This window comes from Emydura macquarii, unplaced genomic scaffold (assembly GCF_026122565.2).
Source record: "Emydura macquarii macquarii isolate MOO-44397 ecotype Brisbane River unplaced genomic scaffold, CSIRO-AGI_Emac_v2 contig_2897, whole genome shotgun sequence".
Classification (NCBI taxonomy): Eukaryota; Metazoa; Chordata; order Testudines; family Chelidae; genus Emydura; species Emydura macquarii.
The window spans coordinates 47,321,739-47,341,812 of NW_027133034.1; the positions used below are offsets into that span (position 1 = coordinate 47,321,739).

The 20,074-nt window shown below is 41.9% G+C and overlaps 1 long non-coding RNA gene across 1 annotated transcript; it reads right to left on the reverse strand.

The window, feature by feature from the left end:
- Positions 1 to 5,480: 5,480 nt before the first annotated feature.
- Positions 5,481 to 12,224, reverse strand: LOC137167151 (uncharacterized). Its single transcript, XR_010924024.1, has 3 exons — positions 12,120 to 12,224; positions 7,101 to 7,331; positions 5,481 to 5,616 (listed from the first exon to the last, which is right to left on the reverse strand). It is a non-coding gene; the product is annotated as an uncharacterized lncRNA (long non-coding RNA).
- Between the last annotated feature and the right edge of the window lie 7,850 nt (positions 12,225 to 20,074).

The window sequence follows — 20,074 nt, forward strand, 5'->3', positions numbered from 1 at the left end:
TGAATTCTGTATTTAGATTTCACAACCAAGTATCAAGTGTGACGCCTCAGGCACTACAACAGCCTTACATGGCGTCACAGACAGTCCCCTTGGGTACTCCGATCTATCTTACCACCCAGGTAAGCAAGATGTGATAGATGGCCCTTTCACCAATAATCACAACAATATTCAGGTTAGTCCCAGTCCCAAAGGACCAGTCACTTACCCCAAGTCAATTGCACTTTAGCTTTTACAAAGACAATGCTTGTAGCCAGTCCTATAATAAATTAACTAAATATTTATTAACTAAAGGAGTTATTTACAAGGTTAAAGCAGGGAAACGTATATACACAAATGAGTTATGGTCTTATGTTTTCAAAAAGTGATACACGGAGCTGTAATATGCCAGCTCCATGCATCCTTGTGATTGGGTGTCCGCCCCACACTGGCACTACAGGTGCCACTGAGGAAGTGGCTGGACAAGATACTGCAGAAGGCACTAGGGAAAGTGACTGGACTACTGAGAAGCCAAACCTCCTCCACAAGGGGGGAACATAGACAGTGACACGGCCGGAGAGGTGAGTCATGAAGAGGATGCTGCGGATCCTGACAGCTGCGAGAAGGGCTATAGGTGAACTGGGAGAAAGAGTGACAGTGCAGAGACCTTGGAGGCGGGTGTTGGCCTGGAACTAACCCCCAGATGATCAGCAGGAGGTGCCAGTCTGGCAGTGAATGGTGTGAACTCATTACAGTCCTCTAGGGCTAACCCAGGCTAAGCAGCTGAGGATCCCTTGTTCATGCTTAGAAACCTTGCCCTCCTAAAGTCCAAGCAGCATAGAGACCCATGTCTTTTTGCTGGAGATTTTTATTCCTTCTCTCCCAGAGTTCAAGCTGATGGGATGAGTTCACATGCAGGTCTCTTCATGCGGGAGAGGGAGAGGAATGCAATTAACAAAATCTTTGTTCTTTGATGTTTCACAATGGCTCATTTGGTTTCAATGGGCCTTCTTGGTGGGCAGGACTCTAACCCCTTCTGTAGCAAGCCAACATTTTACAATAATTAATGCTTCTTTCCTGTATGATGTGTTACACGGTAACAGAGGTTTACAATGCAAACACTCAATATAACCTTATAACATGGGGTACAGATGTTATAAGTGAGATCATTCCATGCAGCATCCTACAGGCATTTCATAATATCTAGACGTTAAACACACTCTTACAAACTTACTATCTATTTTAACAATGCTAACACACAGGTAAGCCAGCTATGTATTGGTCAATGTTCTTTTGAGGCCTAAGGGCCTTGGCATGAGCTGGCACCTGGTCTTCCAGAATCCAAAACCAATCTAGCCACTATGGGTGGGATTCACAAGGGAATTTAGGCATTGCAATGCTGAGTGTCATTGCTCCTAACCTTTAGGCACCTAGAAAATCCCAGAACAACAGTGTGGTTCACTAAGCCAAGTTAGGTGCCTAGGTCCCCTATATAATGAACGGGGTGAGATAGATGCCTAAGAAGGTGAACCACAAAAGCCAAGACTCCATCAAGGAGCCACTTAAACTAGCCAATAGGAGATGCCAATGGGATGTGGGGGGGAGGTATACTAAGACCCACCCATCTCTTGGAAATAGGTATCTAAATCTAGGCTGCAGGGCAGTGCCTAGCTTTGATAGCAATCCTTAAACAGAAAACAGTTGCCTGGAGTCAGATGGTTTAAGCACCTAAGGCATTTCTTGTGGAAATAAGTTAGGCACCAGCCCTCCTCCACCCAAAACAGCTAGAGGAGATGGTGGTGGTGATGGAGCCCACCTTATAACTTTTTGCCCAGTGGTCAGAGCACTCACCTGGGATGTGCGAGACCCAGATTCAATTCCCCTCCTCTGCTGGAGGAGGAGAAATTATTTGAACAGGGGTCTCCCACCTTTCAGGTGAGTGCTCGAACCTCTGGGCTAAAAGTTAGATGATGGGCACCACCACCACCTCCTCCTCTGGCCAGGTTTCAAATGGGATGCAGTCCTGGAGGAGGCCTCTGAGCACACCTACCAGATAGGCAGTCAACTGCCTATCTCCTCTGGTTTGTGACTCGCTCTGGGGCTGAGGTGGGTGATAGGTGATAGGTGGGTGACAGGTGGGTGACACCTAAAGGGAGGCAGCAATGCACATGCTCAGAGGTAGATACATAGGCATGGAGGGAATTTTTACCCTAAAAGCTTATTCAGAGTGAGCTTAAGCACTCACAGGGTTCTGCAGGAATTTTGTGGGACACAGTGGAGCCAAAACTGGGACCTAGGTGGCTAACGCTGAGACTTAGGTGCCTAAGTCTGGTGTTTGGCCATCTAAGTGAGAGCAAGTAATGTTCCTTTTTGTCTGCTCACCAGTGAGCGTCATATTTGTGTTAAATAGTTTGTCTCTCGCCTCCATCACTTACATTGTAAACTCCCTGAGGCAGGGACTTTGTGGGTGCTATGCTAAAAAAAGTAATAATAAATCTTCACTAATTAAATGTCACATTCCCTGGAAAGCTCCAGGTGCTTTGCACTGCTATTGTGACTGCACCAGGACATGGTGTTTTTTCTGTGTGCCTCTGCTTCAACTTTCTGAGATCCTGACCTTGTTCACTGTGATCAAGCCTCCTGCTCTATTCATCAAAATCTTCCTCAAGGTCATCCAGGTTGGCCACCTTTCTCCTTTGGAAAAAATAATATGTGATCATGTAAACAATGACTGTATCATAATGCATACACATAAGAGGATGAATTAAGGTTGCACAGGCAACCTTAATGCTGGCATTTCCTAACTTTTGAACACTTGACTTTGCAACCGTAATGTTCTTTTAACATACATTTTTAAATGTAGTAAATATTAGATTTAAATACTTCTGGTACTATGTATTCAACCACCCTGTTTCCAATGACTCAGCCAGACTGCATTTTCTGAGTACATAGGAGTTGTGACACGATCTGTGTATTTGATGACTGCATCTCTGCTAATGTGTTTTGCATTGTGGGTTGCTCTCATGTCGGTGGAGTAGGTGGATTTAATGTTCTTGTTTGCTGCCAGATTGAGTTTGGGTGGCCTCAAGGGAATGTGTATATGTAGTCCATTATACTCAGAATAGATGGAAATTATGTGACAGAACTCTAGCATGATTTGCTGCTGATGCTGTCTTCCTTAGGGACACACTGAGCAGTTTGCCTGAGAATTGTACCTACAGTTGGAACTATATTTTCATTAACCAAAAACAAGACAAAAACCACAAAAGTCAACAGGATTTGTGATAGTGAAGGTGGAGTTAAGGTGGGGCCAAAAAGCAAAGGAGATAGCAGTCTTCTGGTTTTGCTTCAGTTCTCATCAAGTCTAACCCAACTCATTAATAATATTTGTTTTAAATATCACTGCCACCAAGCAGCTGAAACCTCACATGCTAGTCACACCCCCTCAAAGGGAGGATAGTTATTTTTGGTTGTGTCTGCCTGTATCCACTTTACTTTTTAACTTTTTATTTGTCTTCTGATTTTCTGATTCATCTGAACAAGTGGCCTGAAACTTCTCACTCTTAAGCAATGGAGAAATAATAGTGTTAACAGACGTTGTATAAAAGTTACATGTATCTGTCTGTGTGTGTATATACGTAGATAGGTATTATTATGAACAGCACCATCTACTGGTATAAGAGAAAGCACAGCGTTGTCCATAAGTTAGTCGATTCAATAAAGTTGTTGTTATGCTTTGCAAATAGTTCATCACATGGTGCCAGAAGTGAAATAAGTTGAATGGCTTTAATTCTTTGTTGTGGGTAACCAGAGGCACTGAATAATTTCAGGAATGGCTGGGAGCAGTGTCCCACTCCCTGCTGTAATGCAAATGCATGGGGATAGCTATGAAAATTGGAGCTTCTCCAGGGCTGCATGGACAAGCCATATCAGTGGTACTCAAACTGAGGGGTCCTGACCCAAAAGGGGGTTGCAAGGCTATTGTATGGGGGTTGTGAGAGCTGTGGCCGCTTGCCGCATGCCAGGCTCTGAAGACAATGCCACTGCTGGCAGCAGTGCAGAAGTAAGGGTGGCAATACCATACCATTCACTAGTGCAGTTGTGCCGCTGTAGTGCTTCTGTGAAGATGCTATTACGCTGATGGGACTGCTTCTCCCATTGGCGTAGTTAATCCACCACCGTGAGAGGTGGTAGCTATGTCGACGGGAGGAATCCTCCCGTCGACATAGCGCTGTCTACACTGCAGGGTTAGGTCCATATAACTGCGTTGCCCAGGGGTGTGGAATTTTCATGCCCTGAGTGCCATGGTTATACCAATGTAAGTTTATAGTATAAACCTGGCCTAATATTGCATTTTTAAGAGATGGGGCAGAGACTATGGTCATGCAACGTTTTACTTATTTAATCTGAAAACAACTTGGAAAGAAACCTCCATCCCACTCACTTATGATTTCTCCATCTGGGAGGAATTGAGCTTCACCCAGCTAGATAAACATCACAAACATAATGGGTGAAATCCTAGCCCTGTTTATGTCAGTGGGACTGACTTCGTGGGGGTGGCCAGAATTTCAGCCCCCCCCCCCCATCTCCCCTTTATTTGCATGTATACAGTCTCTCTCATTGAAGCTAGTGGAGTTTTTGCATGAGGATCAAGGAGAGAAAATACCCCTGCAAGTGCTAGTCAGCATTACCAGAAGTGTGTAGGTGGCACTGAAGATTTGGGGCCACACATTAGGTGATTGATACCAGCTAAGGATCTGGCCCTCAGAAGTCTTATACCACACTATATTTCCTGGCTGACCTAGACATTTTTCTTTTCAAAATGTGACCTTACAGTACAACGAGTGGGCGAGTAGTCTGTTTAGACATGCAGCAGCATCTGAGACAGTCACAGAAAATGGCAACGTTCTGTGTTAGGGTTGGTGGCAACAGCCTCTGAGTAAAATCCATTGGCAATACAGCACTCTGCTCACGAGTGTTTGCTTAAGTGAACAGGATCTGTTGCCAGAGTTAAGAATGTTAAACAAAACCAGCAATGACGTGGAGATGGTGCAAAAGTCACTTGAAGTGGTTTTGGGTAGTTTAGAAAGTCTGTAGTCTGAACCCTTTGGTTTGCTGGCCTGTCTTTATTTTGTTTTACAGTACTAACTTGGCCTGCCTATCCTCCTATAGTAAGTTGTGTTTTGGGTTTTTTTTTAAGTAACTGTCAAGCTTAATTTAGCAGGTTTGGAGTGCTGAGCCTATAATCTCCACGTTAGGTTACTGTAATGTGTTCCACTTAGGGTTACCCTTGAAAAAACAAACAAACGTGGGAACTTCAGCTAGTGCAGATGCATCTCTTGAATGGGGCAATCAACTGTGAGCACATAGCAGTGCATCTGGCTACCTATCCATTTCGCGGTGAAGTTTATGGAATTGCTTATGATATACAAAGTCTTAAACGACACCCACTAAGTTGAGAGAGATCCTCTTTTCCTTTGTCCTATTTTAGGAGTTAGGATCTCCTGTGAGATTATTTTGTCAATTCCAGGTTCCACACTTGGCTTGGCCAGCTTGTGCCTCTGGAAGCTGCTCCCTCTTGTGGTCTGAGGTGCATGGCTTGGTATAAGAATGACTTGCTTTGCCCGGTTTTTGTTTGACCTTTTAAATAAAGCGGGGAGAGAGGGAAGGAGATGGGAGTTTGGTTTATTAACAAACTGGGAGGGAAGATGTCTACTCCTTTTTTTTTAATTTGTAACTGATCATTTTTATTGCTGCAGGGAACCCACATTCTAATGAGACAGGTAACAAATTCAACTTCTAAACACACACTTGCAAATTCTTTTAAAAGGAAGGAAATTGCTCCTCTTGCAGTGGGTAATGAATCGCCTATGGGGATGGGGAGTCAGTTCTATCTTTCTTAGCAATAATAATGATACCGAGCTTTCTGTAGCTCTTTTGATCCAGAGAACTCAAAGCGCTTCACAAAGAAAATCAGTGTCACTATTCCTGAGATACAGAAGGAAGTGACTTGCCCAAGGTTACAATAGTTTCTTTTAACTCTTAGTCTGTCTCCTGGGTTGCTATCTAGTCAAATCTTTGAAAATCATCCTCCCATCTGATGGCCACAGGATAAGGGAGGATTTCTGTGCAGCCTGTCATCAGCACTGGACAACAGAGGGCATGAGATGCTGCTAGTGTCAGAGGGTGTATGTTAAAATGCTTTAATATATTTTTTTATTTTGAATCATTTCTTTGTTTTCCCCATGACTTGTGTGTCTGACAGCAGGGAATGGAAGCCTAAAAAGCAGCACAAAATTAAAGAAACAGTGCAGCATTTGGGGTACAAGTACAGAGTAAGCTTAACCCTCTCAAGTAAAGAGTCTTTCCCCTATTAAGCCCTGGAGTAATGGAGGTATCTTATATTGAGTTTCTTTTTCTACTGTAGGTCACAGGGTCATAGTGTTTTGTCTCTAACAGTTTGATGATCAATAGGTTTTGGCTTGGCATCAAGGACCACTGACCCTGTGGAAAGGCAACCTTTCTCAAGGATTTTAGCTCCAGTAGCAATGGGGTCTGACGTGACCACTTTAGGTCTAATCTTTCTCCCACTCGATCTCTTCTTTCTGGACTCCTATCCCTCCACACTTTGGACCTAATCCAGTACCCCTTGAAATCAATGTAAGACTTCAGTGAGTGCTGGATTGGACCTTTATCTTTTGTTTTGCCATCAGCATCTTCACCATCCTTCCTATCCCATAAGCTCAGCATCATGTTGCCTTTCTTATTCTCTCCCCTCATAAAAACCTCATCTCAGTTCCTGGGTAGGTTCTGAAACCCTTTTCCAGTCCCCCATATGTTCCCCTCTCAAGTGGCAGACCTGTGCCTCCACTTCCCTTTGAGGTGGAATCCTGTAATCCAGCTACTCTCTGACTTGGTCTCCTGTGTGCCAACCATGTTACCTAGCAGTCCAACAGGACTTTTACCCTGCTAGAATTCTTCTTCGTGGAGCCTATGGTCACAGTATGCAGTGACACAGAAGCGGTTTCTCCAAAACAAAGTATGATTTATTTGCCCAAACAGTACATAGAGCTTAGGGAAGTAGATTTTAAAAGTAATAAAGATCTGTATGCATTTTGTTTTACCTGTGCTTGGCATTCTCTCAAGCCCTTAGGCAGACATGACTTAGCCTTGCTTCTCCCCATTCTCTAGACAACAAGTTACAGCGTACTTTTTGCAAAATCTGACTTTCGTCAGCCTCCATCCAGCATGCTGATTCTGTGTCTGTCCGTTTCCAGCTGAGCAGAGCACTACCCCAGGTTTTCTGCCAGGGGCACCTTTTTAATCCATCAGGGGCTTTTGATCTTTTGGGGAATCTGTATGGACAAACCAAAGCCTGTTAGCACCTGAAAGTACCATCTCCCAGTAATGGCCCCATTGTTTTCTTACTTGCCTTTGAGCTGAGTACCTAAGAGGCTGTCTTATCTGTATAACTGTTTTACCTTTCCTGGATTCTGTAACAACCCCCCCTTTGAAGCCTCCTTTGATTTAACTGCAGACATTCAGGCAGGTTAATATCACAAGATACTCTGAGGGCCATATGTTGTTTATAAAAATATTTTCCAGTTCTCCACTCCTCCTGACAATGCTTTTGTTTAGTCTAGCCAGTTTTTCCTCTACATCATCTCCAGGGCCCATCTTTTCCTTTCCATTCCCACAGTTAAATCCCTAATCAAAACCTTGATTGTCTCATGCCTCATCTAATGCAGCCTCCTGCTGGCAGGCTTCTCATCTTGTCCCTCTCAAAAATGGAACTATGAAAGTCATATACCAACCATGCCCAGCTCCCTTCACTTGCATCCACTCATCTTCCATCTCAGATTCAAGCTCCTTGTCTTCACATGCAAGGTCCTGGAATAGCTCCTGCCTACTTCTCTTTTCACTCTCCCTGTGCAACTTTTTTCCAACCAAGTTTTTCCACCTCATCATCTCCCTTGTTCCCTTCTCTCATTCATGTCTCACTGCCTTAGTTCTTCCATGCTATATCACCACCCTGGCCTCCAAGTGTCACTTTAAAAACACTATTCTGCCACAAATGTGTAAGCCCCCTGCCTTTAAAAGCAATATAATCTTAAAGCAAAAAAGTGAAAGCCTCAAGACATATGCACTGCTACCAAATCAACCACATGATCAGCTTGTTTGCTATCATTTCACATCAAAGCATGTCGTAGAGCCCAGACCTGCAAACACTATTTACTATTACTCAGAGTAGCAGGCATTACATCTGGAAATAATACTTTGCAGGCTTATTCCCCTTAGATCTGTGATCACCAAAATGTGGGGCTTGCCCCCCCAGGGGGTGTGTGGAGGAATGTTCAGGAGGGCATGGTGGGGCTAAGCCAGCCCCCCTCAGGGGAGGGAGCACCACCCAGCCCCACTCTGTCCCATGTCTGCTCTGGCCCCGCCCCTGGCCATGGCTCCAGCTGCGGCTCTGGCTCTGCTCCTGACCCCAGCTCCAATCCCAGCTGCAGTTCCAACCACAGCTCCCCACCACAGCTTGGGGGATTAATGGGGGCGGACTGGGTAAGGTGCAGTGGAAAAAGTTTGGGGCACCACTGTCTTAGATTGTCAGCTCCTTGAAGCAGGGACGTTGTCTGCAAAGCACCATGCACCATCATGATGTTTTATAATTAATGAAGCTATCTCAGCGAATTGGCCTTTGTTTAGCAAGCCAAAGTTGTAATATATGCACATTTTACTGTTAGTGAAGACATGTAATTTACATTTTGTCTTCATTTTCACATGATTTAACTTTAATTTGTGAAAATCCTGTCTAATCCTTTGTGTACCAGATGTTTATATTGCCTAAAACATATTACCTGCTTCTGCTCATTGCTAGTAGGGAAATGACCATAACTTAGGTGGGTTTCACACATGAATCTGTATTATTCTGAGTCATTTTAGGAACCTGTCTTTTTCCACTCTCTCTTTAAAAAAAGAACAGCTTTATCTTTAAGCCCAGAGTGCAGCATGATCAGGGCTTCTTCTGTGTCATTCTATGGTAATGTCATGGGAGACACTTGGGTAACTCAGCTTTGGCCTCAGATAACCTACCACAACATGGTGCTCTTAGATACAAAATGCCAGGTGTGATCGTGTATCAGATGTGCTTGGATGACTCAGCTGCCCACGAAGAGGTTTGAAAAGTATTTGTTTCCAGTCACTGAACAGATTTCTAATGGACAGATTTATCACTCATCTGATTTACACTTTGTTTAAACATGCTTTTTGCTTATCCTAGGTACCATTCACATGACAGCTTCCTACAAATCCGCATCTACAATTGTTTGTGGCATTTGTATGTTAATACAATGTAGGATGAATACCAGCCTTTTAAAGTTATTCCTTTTTTAGAGTAACCTTTAGTTATTTTTGTCTATAATCATTGGCATTGATATGTGAACAACTGTATAATGCAAGTGTTAGCATTAATTTCTGAAAATAATTCTGGCAAAATCATGTTTAGTCAGCAAACAGTGACTGCTAATATGACCGTTATATTTTCCTGCTTTTTCATAATTGTACAGCAGTCTGTGTTTTTAGAGCTGTTCTGAAAGCAAAGTTTGCAATGCTCAGCGTTCCATGAATCTGTTTTAGTGCTCTCTAAATGGCTCTGTGATGCCGCTTGGGTTATTAGATTCAATATATGAACACATCCAACTAATAGTTTCATAGACCCACCACTCCTGCACTGGTCCAATCCTAGCATCTTTGATTACATTACCATTTGCTGCTGGTGCATAATGACATGGCTTCAGATCATGGCAATGTTTGCCTTTGCTTCAGGGTGGGATGGGGAAAGATCCATAAACTTTCCATTAAGACACACTGAAGTCATGAGAAGAGCCTTTTGGATTAATTCAGAGGCAGGGAACTTGCACTCAATCTGTCCTGCTCGTGCTAGTAGGTTTGACCACAATCACTTTGCATTATTAGAGAAGGCTAATTCAGTTAACTAGAAGCATCAGAAGATCTGACTGAATTAAATATTTAAGATTTTTTAGGTCTTTGAACGCTGTCCATCTGGTAGAAACAAACAGTGGTAACAGAAAATATTAGCTCCTGAGATGTTTAAAAATTATGCATTATGTTCTTAATAGCAGTAAATAATCACAGGAAATTCACCATATTAGGAGTATAGGAAACAATGAACATCCAAGAACTATTCTTTGGAGCCATTATAGTCTATCAAGAAAATAGTATGCTTTTCCAGAGTTGCCTAAATACACTTTTACCTGATAGACCATTAATGACTCAAACAAACATCCCTTATTGGGTTTTACAAACTTTTTAAATTGTTTGGGTGGATGTAAACTAATTTTAATATTTTTTACCTTGTGTCTACACATGTGACAGCCACAGTTTTAGCTGACATACCAAGGACTAAACCAGGGACTTTCAGTGCTCAAAGAGTGAACTGCTACAGTGTGAGCTAAATAGCTAAGGCCTCCTAGTCAGTAGCTGTAACATACATCACGGATAAGCACAGAGGGGCCTTGTAACATTCACCATTACACGTACAAATTTCTATTCCAACACATACATCTCTCTGATGTAGTGGAACCCTTTTACAGTGAAGTCAGTGTTTTCAATGGCCTAGTGGCTGACCTCATTATGCTTCCCTTGTAGAAAACATTCCGGGTTAGAGACCCAGCACCTTAAAATCAGAAAAGACCACACTGAAGGCCCACCCCTAATTTGTTGTCTGGTTTAGCCTGAAGGAAAAGTCCTTCTAACTATAGAGCAGGAATAAGGCTGTTTCTCTTCAGAGGAACAGCTCAATGAGGCTGTGGTATATACTGTACAGTTAATCTAAGACATATTTTGTAAAAACCTCAAGTTATACCCAACATATGGTAGAAGATCATTATTTAACTTTAATTAGAACCAGATATACAGTTGGAGGTGGATCTATCATGATCTGGCAACATTTTCTTTCACTGGTTGACTTTAACAAGTGTAGAAAGGAATTAAAACTCAGAGCACATATTGCAGTGATGTGCTGGAGGGGGCCCATTGACAGCTTCCAGGTGCCCTTTATTAAAATTCTACCACCAAGCTGATGGGGAGATTGGGATGATTTCTCTGCCTATTACTCCCCCTCTGGATCCTGCTAAATCATGCCTGCCAGAGATGATGTATAGGGTTCATAAAAGTACTTCTGAATAGCAAATTTTATTGTTTTTACTTTTAGACTGAACCATTGCACCAAGTGTCAGTTATTTAAACAAAGATTCCTCATGGAGATGACCTACATGGTCTTCATATCCCTTCCCACATTTCATTTTATACTGTCTGAACAATGTGCTATACTTTGGGCTTCAGTTCCATTTCCATTAAGACTCCTTTGCATCACTATCATAGAGTTCTTCCACCTTCATAATGCCTCCTAGCGTCTGGGTGCAGTACTGCAAAGATTCTCAGCCTTGCACCCCCTTCAGTTATCCTAGTGCCACAACAGTCTGTCCATCTACATGGCCTAGCCCTTCATCCAGATCACTGCTCAGGCCGTTCCCCTCCCAGGGTTAACAGAAAAGTCCAGAAAATAGGAAACTCAAAACCTAATGTCCTTCAATCCCATCTTCTATCTGACCTTGTTAGTCTTGTCTTCTTTTATTCTTGACACCCATGTTTCTCCCCCAGGCCAAGAGGAGATGTAGGGGAACCCAGGCCTACCCGCTCCTCTGGATTCCAGCCTAGGAAGCCTGTTTAGGCAGCTAAGGACCATTCCTTCAATCCCTCCACCATTTTCCCTGGGCTGCTGCTACCTTTGCCTCACTCATCAGCATCTTCACAAGCTCTGCAGACTCTGCTGCCTCCACCCTGACTTTGAGATTCCTCACAACTGCCCTTGGGCCAGATACAGAAGTGTTTCCTAGCAGCCACTCTCAGCTCTTCCCTGTGGCAGCTGGAGCATACTGCCCCATATCTTAAAACAGTCAGTATCCCTCTCCTTTAAACAGGAGCTCCCCTCAGCCCTCTCCCTGGGACTGGGGTTATATCTCAGGCCTCTTTGCCTTAGAGTAAACTGTCTTACCCTCTTTCAACTAGAAGCTCTCTCAGCCTTCTCTCTGGAGCTAGGCTTTGTGGCTCAGGTCTCTTACCTTTGCTTAGGCAGTTGCAAGGCTTTTTGCCAGTGCCTTCATCGGAACACCCCTTCCTATCAGCCTACCACTCTGGACAGTTCAACCAACCAGGCTCCTCCTGTCACTGGCTGTCTGCTATGAGGGAGGAGGCAGCCTTTATGCTGTTCCCCTTCTCCCAACTCTCTCCCAATTGGTTGGGCAAGAGAAAGCCCTGTCCTGTCTTCTCTGCAGGCCCTTAAAGGGACAGTCTCCAGATTCCTTCCCCCAGTCACCATTCATTTCCAAGACCTTTAGGTTTCTTTTGGACCTTCTGAACACTTAAAGGGCCAAACCAGGTGTTGGGGTGTGGCTGACCATTAGGTGATACTGCCCTTGATGGGAGGACATCCTGACACCATGTCAGAGTAAAGAGCCCTTTTCTCAGGAAAAAAACATAAATACTTCCACCAAGTGCACTTAATATAGATTTGTTTGCCTGTCATTCTGCCTCTTCACTTATTTATGATTATGAGATGGCATTTTTTTTACATGGGAAAACAAATGAATACATTTGCCAGTCCCTCCCAGGTCCTCTGGATCACCCAGGCCCCAGGGACATGGGCACGGATCATAAGATAGGGAGAAAATGTTCTTGGGAGTTCCTTCTTTAAATATTATCACCACATCATTGATAATCTATTTTACATTTCAGAATTGGATCTGCATAGAAATGAAAACAAATCCAAGTTAAAGAAAGATTTGCAATACAGAAGTTTTGCTCCAAAGCCTGAGGAAGTTCTGACATGTATTCAAGTTTAGCCAGCCCTGTGTTGTGAAGTTCCAATCTAGATCTCATTGTGGATTCAAACTTTATGTTATGTCAGGCTGTTTGGACCCCACCCTACAAATCCAGTTTGTGCGCAAGTCTCCTTAAATGTGAAAAACCTACTTACTTGCAAAGAATCAGAAGTAATATAACCTACAAAATGCATCAATTAGCACTGATTACTAAGAAATATCTTGCAGGACATGTTCTCCTTCCTAAAAAAAAAGACCAGCTTTCTTTTCAGCCCATTGTGGTTATTTCAGACAGTCTTTACTGTTAAACAATATTTTTAACAAAATATTTTCCCCAACCTTTATATTACTACATTCATTTATTTTTTAGTAAGGATGATTTTATATTTCCAAAAGTTTATTCTCAAATGCTGAACTAAATATTTGGGGCTAATGTATTTAAATAAATATTTAAAGAAAAAGAGGGGTTGGTAGTAGTGGGGGAAAAGGCTATTTGCATCGGTTGAGGGATTTTATCCAACTAGACTCTCAGCATTCAGTGGACTGAACAATATTTGTTTGCTTCTTCAATTCCATTTCATTTCCATTACAAAGTCCATCCTTTCAACAGCTTGAGGGTGAGCAGCACACACAGAGACCTTTTGTCTTCTGGGAAGGTATTCTGTTGTCTGCTTTAAGTGCTTTTGCTATGTTTGACTATTTTGTCATCTGCACTGCCACATTTAAGAAGATTTCTGACACTGCATTGAAAATGGTTTTATTATGGTCAGAAGAGTGAGTCTGTAAAACATTGACATCTTTGTATTATATATAGTATAGTCCTTCAGGACAATATTCATCCAGAATATTTTGTGCTGTTTTTCCATGCACAAAAACCTACCAGAGCAGTCTTGTCCGCTCCAGGATAGGAAAAGCACATTACTTCCTTCACCAAAACCTGCATGGGAACAAGGATAAATCTGGACTAACAGTACCTACTTGCTCTGCCTGGGTGCTGTGTGGTTTGTTTGTAATGCACTTTGAGAACATCAAGTGACAGTTCAAAATATATTATTCCAGTTTCCCTCTAGGGCTCTGTATAATGATAGACATATCTTTGTAGATAGGTGATTATTATTATTACCCTATTATATTATAGGAAAAATTAATTGCAAGCAAAAAGAATCAGAGTAATGACTACTTTGAAGAAGTGACCACTTTTCCATTTTTCAGCCTGGCCTCTTGTGACCTGGCTCTCCAAAGTACCCCAGCCAAGTAGCTGTAAGACCCTCAAACTACTGTAGAAGAGATTTCAGATAGGGGCTAAACTCTACTCTCAGTCACAGCAGTGTAATTCCACTGATTTCAGTGGAGTTATTGGAGATTTAGTCAAGTATAACTGAGAGCAGGTTTTGGCCCTAGGACACTGTGAATCAAAATTAGGGAGGTATGTTTTTCTGATTGGTACAGCCAGACTGGTGCTACCAACAATATAAGCTGTAGTGTAGAGCAGGCACAGGTGTTTTTAACCATATAGTGATGTCTAATGCTTGTGCCAGTCTACACTACAGGATACCCAGCTGGCAGCACCCAGCTGGTAGCTGCAACTGCACCAGTGCAGAAGAATGTTTGCTGTTTTCCCTAGTGTAGGCAAGGCCTACTAGTCTTTAGGGAGTAGCAAAGGGCATTAAATAAATGTCTCTCCCAGCTGGAAATGCCTTGCATCCTCTTTTTATTTTAAGTCTTGGCTGAAACAGTGTTCAGGGCACAGATATACTACAGAGTGAGTTCAGGCAGGACAGGAGAGTCAGCTAATTGGTTACAATTGGTTGTCATGTCTGATCTCCAGCTGACAGACTGCACTCTTAAATATTTTTCTTTTCAGAAATACTAATTTAATTGCAGATTTATTGTACTTGACTTGAGCCTGTCCTTTTCCTTCTCATTATTAATAACATTAGCAGGAAAGCATTTTCTATTTGTGTAAATGATTTGAAATATATTTGTATTTAAAAAAAACAGGTATTTTCCTAGAAAACTCTCTCATTGTTTGCCAAAGCTGAAATACTATCTGACTTCCATTTTGTTGCAACTTTGGAGACAAAACAGGTTTCAGTTATCTCAGTAAGCATGATATAGAACTTGCTCAGACTAATGGGGGGAAAGCTTGCACCCACTGAGACGCCACTCATCCCAAATGAACATAACTGAGATTTTTAACTGTGAGTAATGTTTCTTAAATGTCACCTGGAAAGCTTTTATTTAAAAATGGGTTGTGTCCTTTTTTGTTTCTTTATGATATATAAATAAGTCTTGGGTGTATTTTTAAAAGATTATATCTGCTTGTTCTTTACCTTGAAAATATCAGGAATATCAAGTCTGATCTTCTCTGGTTTTGCTAGAAAATCTCATAGAGGTGTCAGAAGATGTATATTTTTAACTCTCAGATCTTTAGTAAAGGAGCAGTAGTGTTGAATATTTATCAAAGACAACCTTTCTCCAAAGTATTTATTTGGTGTTGAATTTAAATAGGAGTATTTGTTTGTTGACAAAAACCTTTCAGACTTCTTTTATACATCACAAAAAAGAAGAAAGAGCACAAATTCAATTTACTTTTTCTTTACAGGTTACCTTACCATAAAAATAGTAGGAGTCCATAAATAAAAGTAGACATGTTGGTTTATTAGTGGACAGAATGGTATTCCTGATTAACAAGAAAATTGGTAGATGTTTCTTCATTTTCTCCTTCTTTTTAGAGTAGATATTTTGGGTGTTGAGTGACCTACCACTGATGTAAATCTGGGGTAACTCCAGCGAAGTCACCAGTGTTACATCTTTGTAAAATTGAATATATGGGAAGAGAACTGAACCCCTTGTGTCTGTGCCCTATGCATAAATTGTAGAAGCCCTGAAAGTGCTCTAAACTCTGCCAGTATTAAGGAGAAACCTTTAAGAATTTTTACTAACTAGGAAGCCAGTATTCTTTGAAAAGTAAGTGTTAGCTGATTTCTACTCATGTAGTTAAGTCTCCTGACCTTTTTTAAAGTCCATTCTTTGTTTGGCACCAGCATGTTTGACCCTTTTTGCTCCCTTAATTTTGATAGTGTGAAAACCTGCCAGTGCCCTCTATTATAGAGGCCCTGATCAGATCAGCATCCCATTGTGCTAAGCATAGTACAGACCGATAGTAAGGAACAGTCTTGGACTGAAGAGCTTCTAATATAAGTTTAAAATCAGACAGAACTAGTGAATTGTAGGCTGAATTTTAGACAAGACCAGGGTAGGATGGCTAATTATATCTGAGCTTTTCCTCGTTTTACCAGACTATTTAAGTTGCAGGAGAAATACAAAGAGACTCTTGCTGCTTCCTGCAACCCTGTGATTTTTTCTTCTAATTTCACTAGTCTACAGATCTGATATTTTTTAATGTTTGGGTCTTTCAATCTTCTAATAGTGAAAGCACTGAATGAAGATTCTGTTCTATTCTGTTCTATATAGGTGCTTCTACCGCAGTTATTACCATAGTATCTGAACACCAGCAACTCATTAAGCAATGTGACTTAACATCTGTCACATGCTGTTTGTTCTCTCCTCCTCTCCCCAGAGAGGAAAGCATATGCAGTGAAGTGTCTTGTTTTGCTAGTTTTTTATAACATACCTGTCACTATGTATTTATATTAGAAAAGGCAAGGGCAAAGAAATGTGCCTTGCACTTGGACTGGGGTGACCAGATAACAAGTGTGGAAAATCGGGATGCTTTTTTTTTGGCGGGGGGGGAGGGCATAGTTGCCTATATAAAACAAAGCCCCTAATATCGGGACGGTCCTAATAATATTGGGAAATCTGGTCACTCTAACTTAAAGGGATGAGGTTTGTGATGTTCCTTAGCTCCTGGGGGGGCTCATTCCGCAGTAGCGGACTGCCCTCCGAGAAAAGTTCCATCTGCTGCACAGATGAGATTTGCTTTTATGGTAGAGTCCCATTGTGCCAGTGAGGACTGGAATTGTTGACCAGGATCTTTATCCTATAGCTGTCGGTATTCCTTTAGCTATCCTAGACCCAGGCCATTTAGCATTGTGAAGATAAGGACCTGGACCCTAAACTTGATTCAAAATGTAATGGGAGGCCAGTGTAGAGAGTGGAATACAGGTTTCATGTGCTTGTGGTAGCTGAGGAGCTGCACTGCAGTGTTCTAGTAGTTAGTTTCCTAAAGGCTGAATGCCCAGGTATATCACAATGCTATAATCCAGCCAAGAAGAGATGAAGGCCTCCTCACCAACCAGAGGTGAGAGAAAGCATTACTCATGGGTGCTGCTATGTCAAAGCTCAGCATCTGTGAGGAATCCAAGGTTACTTCTAGATTAGGGGAGTGAATGAACAACCAAAGGAGACTACACCATGGTTGCAAATTTTCAAACACCTTCCTCTGCCCACTTTGGCCAGGTTCTGCTTTAGCCAGATGCTTACAGATGCCTTATGGAACAATTTCTTTACACTTTAGAAAGGCTTTCTACATGAACAACTCCTTGCTCTAACAGTTTTTGTCCTCCATCCAATTTTGATAATACTTTACACATTTCTAAAGGCAATGTACATCTTAAGTGGGGTGAGACATAATAATAAACTTTTAAGCTTGTATGACATGATGTAGTAGATCTCTGGAAAAAAACAGATCACAACAGCTTTACAGTCAGAGCTGTGCTGTAGGAATCCCATTAACATACAGAAAATAAAGGCATTGGTGCACAACTTTGCAGTGTGCATTTGATATAATGTTTGTGCAAGCATATGTCTGCACATGAAGTGTGTGTACTTGAAGGCCAGTGGTCTTTCAAGATCCTTAATATCTGTGTGTGTTTAAAGCCAATCCTAGCAGCCTGTATCTAAGCAATTGCTAGTAAAAAGTAAATATTTCAAGAGCTCTGGGATCCTGTTGGAAATAGAATTGGATCAAGGGGGAGTGATCTTAAATGAAGGTATTAGATTGTTGCCTATGAAAGATAAATTTTCCAGGAAAAAACACAGAAAGGAAGACAAACAGGCATTTGTCACAGGTTTAAAGTTGGCTTTTTAATTTTGCTAATTTGGAATATTAAAACAAGAATTCCTTCATTATGGAACAAGCACTTTTGGTGTGCAACAATAAAAGGGTACATGCAAAGCTCTTCAGGGACCTGACACTTGAAAAGGCAATGTTCATATACCAGAGAACACTGTAGAACAAAGAGAAATGCAAATATAGGCCCTAGAGAGAGGCACAGAGCACATGACTGTAAATACCACAATTGCACAAGGAAGGAAGCAGTACAGAAAATAAAAAGGGAAAGGCAAACACATGCCAAATAAACAACAATGTCAGTGATGTGGCAGCTGGCATGAGAATAGAAAATGTCCAGGGCTTTTCATTGCAAAAATGTGGAAAAAAGGAAAATACATGGATTACAGTTAGAATGCAAAGATTCCTCAAGTGAAGGGGAAAAGCTGTTAATAAAAACACTAAAAAGAAAGGAGCGGCAAACTCAGAATAAGGGCTAATAAAAATATGTGCAAGGGGTCCACATATGACATACACAGTTAACACAGGAACACAGTTGAATGTAGTAAGTAACAAACTGAAATAGAGTGGTTCAAAGAAAGTATAAAGCTTGAAAAGTCAAGGTGAGATTGGAAACCTCTGTTAAGGAACAAATTCCATTCCTGAGCAAGCACAAATGATCACTCAGGTGCAAAGGCAAAAAGTAGAACAAGAGTTTGTGGTGGTATGCCTAGGACAGCTACCAGTCTTGGGCATACACACAGGTGAACTGCCTGGCCTAGCGTCTATAAAACACATCACTACTTCTGGTAACAAAGCTGAGCGTTATATGATGCTGTGTGGATAGGAAGGGATTTATCTGGTAGAATACAAGACAGGGTTGTGGGAGGATGCAAAGCCTCTTATACATGCCACCCAACATGTTCCATAATCCTTTAAAAAACACTAGATGAAGACCTACAAAACATGACAGCAGATGGCATTATTTGTAGAATCAAAGAACCCACAGCCTGAGCTCACTCCTGAGTAACTGTAGAGAAGGAATGGGGCAGCCCCAGGCTTTGCATTGATACCAAGGAGCTGAAAAAAAAAATTAAAGGGAAACAATTCCATTTGCTTACAAGAACATGTGTGCAGGGATGGAAGAAGCCAAATTCTCCAGAAAACTAGTTGCATTTTGGCAGGGTTTTGGCAGATTCCCCTGGACACAGAAAGCTGCAAGATTTGCATTTTCAGTACACTATTTGGCAGATGCTGCTCCTTGAGATTGCTTTTTGGAACATGTTTGGCACCAGACGCATTTCAGTGCCCAGTATCGCAGATGCCAAAAGTTCATCACTGTCATATTGCTCTGAAAACAACGGATTCTGTCCTTTTCATGAGTACTCCAGAAATCATTGAAAACAGATGGCCTAGAAAGGCCTGCACCCACAGCTTGTATAGGAGCGGCCCAGTAGTAAGAGTGTTAGCCTGGGGTTCAAGAGACATGGCTTCAATTCTCTGCTCTTTCTATGTGACATTGGAGAAGTCACATAGTCTCCCTGTGCCTCAGTTTTACAAAGAGGGATATGATACTTCCCTATTTCCCAGTGTGTTGTGAGGGTAAATATATTAAGGCCACAAGTTGCTCAGATATTGTGGTAAGGGGGGTATCACAGATAGATACAGGAAGAAACACAGTCCTCCTGTTTTATCTTCCCAACTCCAAACAGCATCCCCAGCAACCATGCAGCTGTTGGGTGCAGACTTTGAATCAACTGCATTTTTTACAAATAAAAATATGATCAAAGTTTTCCCTGACTAATGGAATAGTCACAAATCGTAACGACCAGATCTTCAGCTGGTATAACTCAGTTCAGCAGCTCCAGTGACTTCACTGGGGCTACGTCGATTAATAATAGTTGAAGACTTAGCTCTAAGAGCACTTTAAATTAAGCATTAGAGAGACAGAATATTTTAGCCCTTCTCCCTCCCCCCACCAAGGAAGCCAAACTCGCTGAATTTGACATGGGTGGATGTCACTGGGACTGGATTGCTGGAGAGCAGAAACCCTGTCCCCATCCCTCCCCAGAGGCTGTGGATCTGTGAGTGTCTATAACCAGTTGATCCATGTACATATATATACATTTATATCGTGGACTAGCTTGCCAAACACCATTCTTTTGCCCCTGCACAGTCTTCA